Source organism: Gobio gobio (assembly GCF_949357685.1).
Source record: "Gobio gobio genome assembly, chromosome: 1".
In the NCBI taxonomy this organism is placed as follows: domain Eukaryota; kingdom Metazoa; phylum Chordata; class Actinopteri; order Cypriniformes; family Gobionidae; genus Gobio; species Gobio gobio.
In genome coordinates, this window is record NC_137097.1 from 82,984,207 (window position 1) to 82,996,706 (window position 12,500).

The 12,500-nt window shown below is 48.9% G+C and overlaps 1 protein-coding gene across 1 annotated transcript in view; it reads right to left on the bottom strand.

The window, feature by feature from the left end:
- Positions 1–12,500, bottom strand: part of LOC307126463 (uncharacterized protein) — a 225,217-nt gene that overhangs the window by 10,371 nt on the left and 202,346 nt on the right. The window lies entirely within an intron of this gene.

Genomic DNA, 12,500 nt, shown 5'->3' on the forward strand with positions numbered 1-12,500 from the left:
TTATTTATGTTTTGAAGTCCCTCCCCCTCTAGCTGATATAAAAATAATGACAGTGTTGTGTTTCGTCATTTCCAATCAAAATGTGTGTTCATTTAAATGCAATGTGTGGACTTTTTACCACCATGTGTCATATTTCCATTTAGCAGAAATAACTTTTTATAACCAACTACAGCCACCCCACCCCTAAACCACCCTAAACCACCTTAAACCACCCTAAACCACCCCTAAACCACCCCTAAACAACCATAAACCACCCTAAACCACCCCTAAACAACCATAAACCACCCCTAAACCACCCTAAACCACCCTAAACCACCTTAAACCACCCTAAACCACCCCTAAACCACCCCTAAACCATCCCTAAACCACCCCTAAACAACCATAAACCACCCCTAAACCACCCCTAAACAACCATAAACCACCCCTAAACCACCCCTAAACCACCCCTAAACAACCCTAAACCACCCTAAACCACTCCTAAACAACCCTAAACCACCCCTAAACCACCCCTAAACCATCCCTAAACCACCCCTAAACAACCCTAAACCACCCCTAAACCACCCTAAACCATCCCTAAACAACCCCTAAACCATCCCTAAACCACTCCTAAACAACCCTAAACCACCCCTAAACCACCCTAAACCACCCCTAAACCACCCTAAACCACCCTAAACCATCCCTAAACATCCCTAAACCACCCCTAAACCATCCCTAAACCACCCCTAAACAACCCTAAACCACCCCTAAACCACCCTAAACCACCCCTAAACCACCCTAAACCACCCTAAACCACTCCTAAACAACCCTAAACCACCCCTAAACAACCCTAACCCCACCCTAACCCTAACCCTAACCCTAACCCTAACCTAACCCTAACCCTAACCCATTTAGCAGAAATAACTTTTTATAACCAACTACAGCCACCCCACCCCTAAACCACCCTAAACCACCTTAAACCACCCTAAACCACCCCTAAACCACCCCTAAACCATCCCTAAACCACCCCTAAACAACCATAAACCACCCCTAAACAACCATAAACCACCCCTAAACCACCCTAAACCACCCTAAACCACCTTAAACCACCCTAAACCACCCCTAAACCACCCCTAAACCATCCCTAAACCACCCCTAAACAACCATAAACCACCCCTAAACCACCCCTAAACAACCATAAACCACCCCTAAACCACCCCTAAACCACCCTAAACCACCCCTAAACAACCCTAAACCACCCTAAACCACTCTAAACAACCCTAAACCACCCTAAACCACCCCTAAACCATCCCTAAACCACCCCTAAACAACCCTAAACCACCCCTAAACCACCCTAAACCACCCCTAAACCACCCTAAACCACCCTAAACCACTCCTAAACAACCCTAAACCACCCCTAAACAACCCTAACCCCACCCTAACCCTAACCCTAACCTAACCCTAACCCATTTAGCAGAAATAACTTTTATAACCAACTACAGCCACCCCACCCCTAAACCACCCTAAACCACCTAAACCACCCTAAACCACCCCTAAACCACCCCTAAACCATCCCTAAACCACCCCTAACAACCATAAACCACCCCTAAACCACCCCTAAACAACCATAAACACCCCCTAAACCACCCTAAACCACCCTAAACCACCTAAACCACCCTAAACCACCCCTAAACCATCCCTAAACCACCCCTAAACAACCATAAACCACCCCTAAACCACCCCTAAACAACCATAAACCACCCCTAAACCACCCCTAAACCACCCTAAACCACCCCTAAACAACCCTAAACCACCCAAACCACCCTAAACAACCCTAAACCACCCCTAAACCACCCCTAAACCATCCCTAAACCACCCCTAAACAACCCTAACCACCCCTAAACCACCCTAAACCACCCTAAACAACCCTAAACCATCCCTAAACCACTCCTAAACAACCCCTAAACCACCCCTAAACCACCCTAAACCACCCCTAAACCACCCTAAACCACCCTAAACCATCCCTAAACATCCCTAAACCACCCCTAAACCATCCCTAAACCACCCCTAAACAACCCTAAACCACCCTAAACCACCCCTAAACCCACCCTAAACCACCCTAAACCACTCCTAAACAACCCCTAAACCACCCCTAAACCACCCAAAACCACCCCTAAACCACCCTAAACCACCCTAAACCATCCCTAAACCCCCCAAAACCACCCTAAACCACCCTAAACCACCCTAAACAACCCTAAACCACCCTAAACCACCCTAAACAACCCTAAACCACCCCTAAACCAACCCTAAACCACCCCTAAACAACCCTAAACCACCCCTAAACACCCCTAAACCACCCCTAAACCCAACCCCCTAAACCACCCTAAACCACCCTAAACCACCCCTAAACAACCCTAAACCACCCCTAAACCACCCCTAAACAACCCTAAACCACCCTAAACCATCTCTAAACCACCCCTAAACCTCCCCTAAACAACCCTAAACCATCCCTAAACCACCCCTAAACAACCCTAAACCACCCCTAAACCACCCTAAACCACACCTAAACAACCCTAAACCACCCCTAAACCACCCTAAACCACCCCTAAACCACCCTAAACCACCCTAAACCATCCCTAAACCATCCCTAAACAACCCTAAACCACCCCTAAACCATCCCTAAACAACCCCTAAACCACCCCTAAACCATCCCTAAACCACTCCTAAACAACCCTAAACCACCCCTAAACCACCATAAACCACCCCTAAACCACCCTAAACCACCCTAAACCATCCCTAAACAACCCCTAAACCACCCCTAAACCATCCCTAAACCACCCCTAAACAACCCTAAACCACCCCTAAACCACCCCTAAACAACCCTAAACCACCCCTAAACCACCCTAAACCACGCTAAACCACCTTAAACCACCCCTAAACCACCCTAAACCACTCCTAAACCCCCTAAACCACCCTAAACCCCCTAAAACAGCCTAAACCACCCCTAAACCACCCCTAAACAACCCTAAACCACCCTAAACCACTCCTAAACAACCCTAAACCACCCTAAACCACCCCTAAACCATCCCTAAACCATCCCTAAACAACCCCTAAACCACCCCTAAACCATCCCTAAACCACTCCTAAACAACCCTAAACCACCCTAAACCACCCTAAACCACCCCTAAACCTCCCCTAAACAACCCTAAACCATCCCTAAACCACCCCTAAACAACCCTAAACCACCCCTAAACCACCCTAAACCACTCCTAAACAACCCTAAACCACCCCTAAACCACCCTAAACCACCCCTAAACCACCCTAAACCACCCTAAACCATCCCTAAACCATCCCTAAACAACCTAAACCACCCCTAAACCATCCCTAAACAACCCCTAAACCACCCCTAAACCATCCCTAAACCACTCCTAAACAACCCTAAACCACCCCTAAACCACCATAAACCACCCTAAACCACCCTAAACCACCCTAAACCATCCCTAAACAACCCCTAAACCACCCCTAAACCATCCCTAAACCACCCCTAAACAACCCTAAACCACCCCTAAACACCCCTAAACAACCCTAAACCACCCCTAAACCACCCTAAACCACGCTAAACCACCTTAAACCACCCTAAACCACCCTAAACCACTCCTAAACCCCCTAAACCACCCTAAACCCCTAAAACAGCCTAAACCACCCCTAAACCACCCCTAAACAACCCTAAACCACCTAAACCACTCCTAACAACCCTAAACCACCCCTAAACCACCCTAAACCATCCCTAAACCATCCCTAAACAACCCCTAAACCACCCTAAACCATCCCTAAACCACTCCTAAACAACCCTAAACCACCCCTAAACCACCCTAAACCACCCTAAACCATCCCTAAACAACCCTAAACCACCCCTAAACCATCCCTAAACCACCCCTAAACAACCCTAAACCACCCCTAAACACCCCTAAACAACCCTAAACCACCCCTAAACCACCCTAAACCACGCTAAACCACCTTAAACCACCCCAAAACCACCCTAAACCACTCCCTAAACCCCCTAAACCACCCTAAACCCCCTAAACAGCCTAAACCACCCTAAACCACCTCTAAACCACCCCTAAACCACCCTAAACCACCCTAAACCACCCTAAACCACCCTTAACCACCCTAAACCACCCTAAACCACCCTAAACCACCCTAAACCACCCTAAACCACCCCTAAACCACCCTAAACCACCCCTAAACACCCCTAAACCACCCCTAAACCACCCTAAACCACCCCTAAACCACCCTAACACCCCACCCTAAACCACCCTAAACCACCCTAAAACCCCTAAACCACCCTAAACCACCCTAAACACCCCTAACCACCCTAAACCACCTAAACCACCCTAAACCACCCCTAAACAACCCTAAACCAACCCTAAACCAACCCTAAACAACCCTAAACCACCCCTAAAACCAACACCCTAAACCATCCTAAAACCTAAACCCTAAACCACCCCTTAAACAACCCTAAACCACCCCTAAACCACCCTAAACCACCCCTAAACCACCCTAAACCACCCTAAACCACCATAAACAAACCCTAAACCACCCTAAACCACCCTAAACCACCCCTAAACAACCCTAAACCACCCCTAAACCAACCCCTAAACACCCTAAACCACCCCTAAACCACCCTAAACCATGCTAAACCACCTTAACCACCCTACCACCCTAAACCACTCCTAAACCCCCTAAACCACCTAAACCCCTAAAACAGCCTAAACCACCCTAAACCACCTCTAACCACCCCCAAACCACCCTAAACCACCCTAAACCACCCTAAACCACCCTAAACAACCCTAAACCACCTAAACCACACTAAACAACCCTAAACCACCCCTAAACCAACCAAACCACCCCTAAACAACCCTAAACCACCCCTAAACAACCCTAAACCATCCCTAAACCACACCTAAACAACCCTAAACCACCCCTAAACCACCCTAAACCACTCCTAAACAACCCTAAACCACCCCTAAACCACCCTAAACCACCCCTAAACCACCCTAAACCACCCTAAACCATCCCTAAACATCCCTAAACCACCCTAAACCATCCCTAAACCACCCCTAAACCACCCCTAAACAACCCTAAACCACCCCTAAACCACCCCTAAACAACCCTAAACCATCCCTAAACCACCCCTAAACAACCCTAAACCACCCCTAAACCACCCTAAACCACTCCTAAACAACCCTAAACCACCCCTAAACCACCCTAAACCACCCCTAAACCACCCTAAACCACCCTAAACCATCCCTAAACATCCCTAAACCACCCCTAAACAACCCTAAACCACCCCTAAACCACCATAAACCACCCTAAACCACCCTAAACCACCCTAAACCATCCCTAAACAACCCCTAAACCACCCCTAAACCATCCCTAAACCACCCCTAAACAACCCTAAACCACCCCTAAACCACCCCTAAACAACCCTAAACCACCCCTAAACCACCCTAAACCACGCTAAACCACCTTAAACCACCCCTAAACCACCCTAAACCACTCCTAAACCCCCTAAACCACCCTAAACCCCCTAAAACAGCCTAAACCTCCCCTAAACCACCCCTAAACAACCCTAAACCACCCTAAACCACTCCTAAACAACCCTAAACCACCCCTAAACCACCCCTAAACCATCCCTAAACCATCCCTAAACAACCCCTAAACCACCCCTAAACCATCCCTAAACCACTCCTAAACAACCCTAAACCACCCCTAAACCACCCTAAACCACCCTAAACCATCCCTAAACAACCCCTAAACCACCCCTAAACCATCCCTAAACCACCCCTAAACAACCCTAAACCACCCTAAACCACCCCTAAACAACCCTAAACCACCCCTAAACCACCCTAAACCACGCTAAACCACCTTAAACCACCCCTAAACCACCCTAAACCACTCCTAAACCCCTAAACCACCCTAAACCCCCTAAAACAGCCTAAACCACCCCTAAACCACCTCTAAACCACCCCTAAACCACCCTAAACCCCCCTAAACCATCCTAAACCACCTCTAGACCACCCATAAACCACCCTAAACCACCCCTAAACCACCCTAAACCACCCTAAACCACCCCTAAACCACCCTAAACCACCCTAAACCACCCCTAAACCCACCCCTAAACCACCCCTAAACCACCCCTAAACCACCCCTAAACCACCCCTAAACCCCCAAACCACCCTAAACCACCCAAAACCACCCCTAAACCACCCTAAACAACCCAAAACACCCTAACCCCCTAAACAACCCTAAACCACCCTAACAACCCTAAACCACCCAAAACCACCCCTAAACAACCCAAAACCCCCCAAAACCACCCAAAACAACCCCTAACCACCCCAAACCATCCCAAAACCACCCTAAACCACCCTAAACCACCCCAAACCACCCTAAACACCCCTAACCACCCTAAACCACCCTAAACCACCCTAAACACCCCTAAACCACCCTAAACACCCTAAACCACCCCTAAACAACCCTAAACCACCCCTAAACCACCCCTAAACAACCCTAAACCACCCCTAAACCACCCTAAACCATGCTAAACCACCTTAAACCACCCCTAAACCACCCTAAACCACTCCTAAACCCCCTAAACCACCCTAAACCCCCTAAAACAGCCTAAACCACCCCTAAACCACCTCTAAACCACCCCCAAACCACCCTAAACCACCCTAAACCACCCCTAAACCACCCCTAAACAACCCTAAACCACCCTAAACCACTCCTAAACAACCCTAAACCACCCCTAAACCAACCCTAAACCACCCCTAAACAACCCTAAACCACCCCTAAACAACCCTAAACCATCCCTAAACCACCCCTAAACAACCCTAAACCACCCCTAAACCACCCTAAACCACTCCTAAACAACCCTAAACCACCCCTAAACCACCCTAAACCACCCCTAAACCACCCTAAACCACCCTAAACCATCCCTAAACATCCCTAAACCACCCCTAAACCATCCCTAAACCACCCCTAAACCACCCCTAAACAACCCTAAACCACCCCTAAACCACCCCTAAACCACCCTAAACCACCCTAAACCACTCCTAAACAACCCTAAACCACCCCTAAACCACCCTAAACCACCCCTAAACCACCCTAAACCACCCTAAACCACCCCTAAACCACCCTAAACCACCCCTAAACCACCCCTAAACAACCCTAAACCACTCCTAAACAACCCTAAACCACCCCTAAACCAACCCTAAACCACCCCTAAACAACCCTAAACCACCCCTAAACAACCCTAAACCACCCTAAACCACCCCTAAACCACCCTAAACCACCTAAACCACCCCTAAACAACCCTAAACCACCCCTAAACCAACCCTAAACCACCCCTAAACCACCCCTAAACAACCCTAAACCACCCCTAAACCATCTCTAAACCACCCCTAAACCTCCCCTAAACAACCCTAAACCATCCCTAAACCACCCCTAAACAACCCTAAACCACCCCTAAACCACCCTAAACCACTCCTAAACAACCCTAAACCACCCCTAAACCACCCTAAACCACCCCTAAACCACCCTAAACCACCCTAAACCATCCCTAAACCACCCCTAAACCACCCTAAACCACCCCTAAACCACCCCTAAACAACCCTAAACCACCCTAAACCACTCCTAAACAACCCTAAACCACCCCTAAACCACCCCTAAACCATCCCTAAACCACCCCTAAACAACCCTAAACCACCCCTAAACCATCCCTAAACAACCCCTAAACCACCCCTAAACCATCCCTAAACCACTCCTAAACAACCCTAAACCACCCCTAAACCACCCTAAACCACCCCTAAACCACCCTAAACCACCCTAAACCATCCCTAAACAACCCCTAAACCACCCCTAAACCATCCCTAAACCACCCCTAAACAACCCTAAACCACCCCTAAACCACCCCTAAACAACCCTAAACCACCCCTAAACCACCCTAAACCACGCTAAACCACCTTAAACCACCCCTAAACCACCCTAAACCACTCCTAAACCCCCTAAACCACCCTAAACCCCCTAAAACAGCCTAAACCACCCCTAAACCACCTCTAAACCACCCCTAAACCACCCTAAACCCCCCTAAACCAGCCTAAACCACCTCTAGACCACCCATAAACCACCCTAAACCACCCCTAAACCACCCTAAACCACCCCTAAACCACCCTAAACCACTCCTAAACAACCCTAAACCACCCCTAAACCACCCTAAACCACCCTAAACCATCCCTAAACCACCCCTAAACCACCCTAAACCACCCCTAAACCACCCCTAAACAACCCTAAACCACCCTAAACCACTCCTAAACAACCCTAAACCACCCCTAAACCACCCCTAAACCATCCCTAAACCACCCCTAAACAACCCCTAAACCATCCCTAAACAACCCCTAAACCACCCCTAAACCATCCCTAAACCACTCCTAAACAACCCTAAACCACCCCTAAACCACCATAAACCACCCCTAAACCACCCTAAACCACCCTAAACCATCCCTAAACAACCCCTAAACCACCCCTAAACCATCCCTAAACCACCCCTAAACAACCCTAAACCACTACTAAACCACCCCTAAACAACCCTAAACCACCCCTAAACCACCCTAAACCACGCTAAACCACCTTAAACCACCCCTAAACCACCCTAAACCACTCCTAAACCCCCTAAACCACCCTAAACCCCCTAAAACAGCCTAAACCACCCCTAAACCACCCCTAAACAACCCTAAACCACCCTAAACCACTCCTAAACAACCCTAAACCACCCCTAAACCACCCCTAAACCATCCCTAAACCATCCCTAAACAACCCCTAAACCACCCCTAAACCATCCCTAAACCACTCCTAAACAACCCTAAACCACCCCTAAACCACCCTAAACCACCCTAAACCATCCCTAAACAACCCCTAAACCACCCCTAAACCATCCCTAAACCACCCCTAAACAACCCTAAACCACCCCTAAACCACCCTAAACCACGCTAAACCACCTTAAACCACCCCTAAACCACCCTAAACCACTCCTAAACCCCCTAAACCACCCTAAACCCCCTAAAACAGCCTAAACCACCCCTAAACCACCTCTAAACCACCCCTAAACCACCCTAAACCCCCCTAAACCAGCCTAAACCACCTCTAGACCACCCATAAACCACCCTAAACCACCCCTAAACCACCCTAAACCACCCCTAAACCACCCCTAAACCACCCTAAACCACCCTAAACCACCCTAAACCACCCCTAAACCACCCTAAACCACCCCTAAACCACCCTAAACCACCCTAAACCATCCCTAAACCACCCCTAAACCACCCCTAAACCACCCCTAAACAACCCTAAACCACTCCTAAACAACCCTAAACCACCCCTAAACCACCCCTAAACCATCCCTAAACCACCCCTAAACAACCCTAAACCACCCCTAAACCATCCCTAAACAACCCCTAAACCACCCCTAAACCATCCCTAAACCACTCCTAAACAACCCTAAACCACCCCTAAACCACCCTAAACCACCCCTAAACCACCCTAAACCACCCTAAACCATCCCTAAACAACCCCTAAACCACCCCTAAACCATCCCTAAACCACCCCTAAACAACCCTAAACCACCCCTAAACCACCCCTAAACAACCCTAAACCACCCCTAAACCACCCTAAACCACGCTAAACCACCTTAAACCACCCCTAAACCACCCTAAACCACTCCTAAACCCCCTAAACCACCCTAAACCCCCTAAAACAGCCTAAACCACCCCTAAACCACCTCTAAACCACCCCCAAACCACCCTAAACCCCCCTAAACCAGCCTAAACCACCTCTAGACCACCCATAAACCACCCTAAACCACCCCTAAACCACCCTAAACCACCCCTAAACCACCCTAAACCACCCCTAAACCACCCCTAAACAACCCTAAACCAACCCTAAACCACCCCTAAACAACCCTAAACCACCCCTAAACCACCCCTAAACCACCCTAAACCACCCTAAACCACCCCTAAACAACCCTAAACCACCCCTAAACCACCCCTAAACAACCCTAAACCACCCCTAAACCACCCCTAAACCACCCTAAACCACCCTAAACCATCCCTAAACAACCCCTAAACCATCCCTAAACCACTCCTAAACAACCCTAAACCACCCTAAACCATCTCTAAACCACCCCTAAACCTCCCCTAAACAACCCTAAACCACCCCTAAACCACCCCTAAACAACCCTAAAACCACCCCTAAACCACCCCTAAACCACCCCTAAACAACCCTAAACCACCCCTAAACCAACCCTAAACCACCCCTAAACAACCCTAAACCACCCTAAACCACCCCTAAACCACCCTAAACCACCCCTAAACCACCCCTAAACCACCCTAAACCACCCCTAAACAACCCTAAACCACCCCTAAACCAACCCTAAACCACCCCTAAACCACCCCTAAACAACCCTAAACCACCCCTAAACCATCTCTAAACCACCCCTAAACCTCCCCTAAACAACCCTAAACCACCCCTAAACCACCCCTAAACAACCCTAAAACCACCCCTAAACCATCTTTAAACCACCCCTAAACCTCCCCTAAACAACCCTAAAACCACCCCTAAACAACCCTAAAACCACCCCTAAACCACCCCTAAACCACCCTAAACCACCCTAAACCACCCCTAAACAACCCTAAACCACCCCTAAACCAACCCTAAACCACCCCTAAACCACCCCTAAACAACCCTAAACCACCCCTAAACCATCTCTAAACCACCCCTAAACCTCCCCTAAACAACCCTAAACCATCCCTAAACCACCCCTAAACAACCCTAAACCACCCCTAAACCACCCTAAACCACTCCTAAACAACCCTAAACCACCCCTAAACCACCCTAAACCACCCCTAAACCACCCTAAACCACCCTAAACCATCCCTAAACCACCCCTAAACCACCCTAAACCACCCCTAAACCACCCCTAAACAACCCTAAACCACCCTAAACCACTCCTAAACAACCCTAAACCACCCCTAAACCACCCCTAAACCATCCCTAAACCACCCCTAAACAACCCTAAACCACCCCTAAACCATCCCTAAACAACCCCTAAACCACCCCTAAACCATCCCTAAACCACTCCTAAACAACCCTAAACCACCCCTAAACCACCCTAAACCACCCCTAAACCACCCTAAACCACCCTAAACCATCCCTAAACAACCCCTAAACCACCCCTAAACCATCCCTAAACCACCCCTAAACAACCCTAAACCACCCCTAAACCACCCCTAAACAACCCTAAACCACCCCTAAACCATCCCTAAACCACCCTAAACCACACCTAAACCACCCCTAAACAACGCTAAACCACCTTAAACCACCCCTAAACCACCCTAAACCACTCCTAAACCCCCTAAACCACCCTAAACCCCCTAAACCAGCCTAAACCACCCCTAAACCACCTCTAAACCACCCTAAACCACCCCTAAACCACCCTAAACCCCCCTAAACCAGCCTAAACCACCCCTAAACCACCTCTAGACCACCCATAAACTACCCCTAAACCACCCTAAACCACCCCTAAACCACCCCTAAACCACCCCTAAACCACCCTAAACCATCCCTAAACCACTCCTAAACAACCCTAAACCACCCCTAAACCACCCTAAACCTCCCTAAACCAGCCTAAACCACCCCTAAACCACCTCTAGACCACCCATAAACCACCCCTAAACCACCCTAAACCACCCCTAAACCACCCCTAAACCACCCTAAACCACCCCTAAACCACCCCTAAACCACCCTAAACCACCCCTAAACCACCCCTAAACAACCCCTAAACCACCCCTAAACAACCCTAAACCACCCCTAAACCATCTCTTAACCACCCCTAAACCACCCTAAACCACCCTAAACCACCCTAAACCACCCTAAACCACCCCTAAACCACCCCTAAACCACCCTAAACCACCCCTAAACCACCCCTAAACAACCCTAAACCACCCCTAAACCATCTCTTAACCACCCCTAAACCACCCTAAACCACCCTAAACCACCACTAAACCACCCCTAAACCACCCCTAAACCACCCCTAAACCACCCTAAACCACCCCTAAACCACCCCTAAACAACCCTAAACCACCCCTAAACCATCTCTTAACCACCCCTAAACCACCCTAAACCACCCTAAACCACCACTAAACCACCACTAAACCACCCCTAAACCACCCCTAAACCACCCCTAAACCACCCCTAAACCACCCTAAACCACCCCTAAACCACCCCTAAACCACCCTAAACCACCCCTAAACCACCCCTAAACCACCCCTAAACCACCACTAAACCACCCTAAACCACCCCTAAACCACCCCTAAACCACCCCTAAACCACCCCTAAACCACCCCTAAACAACCCTAAACCACCCCTAAACCATCTCTTAACCACCCCTAAACCACCCTAAACCACCCTAAACC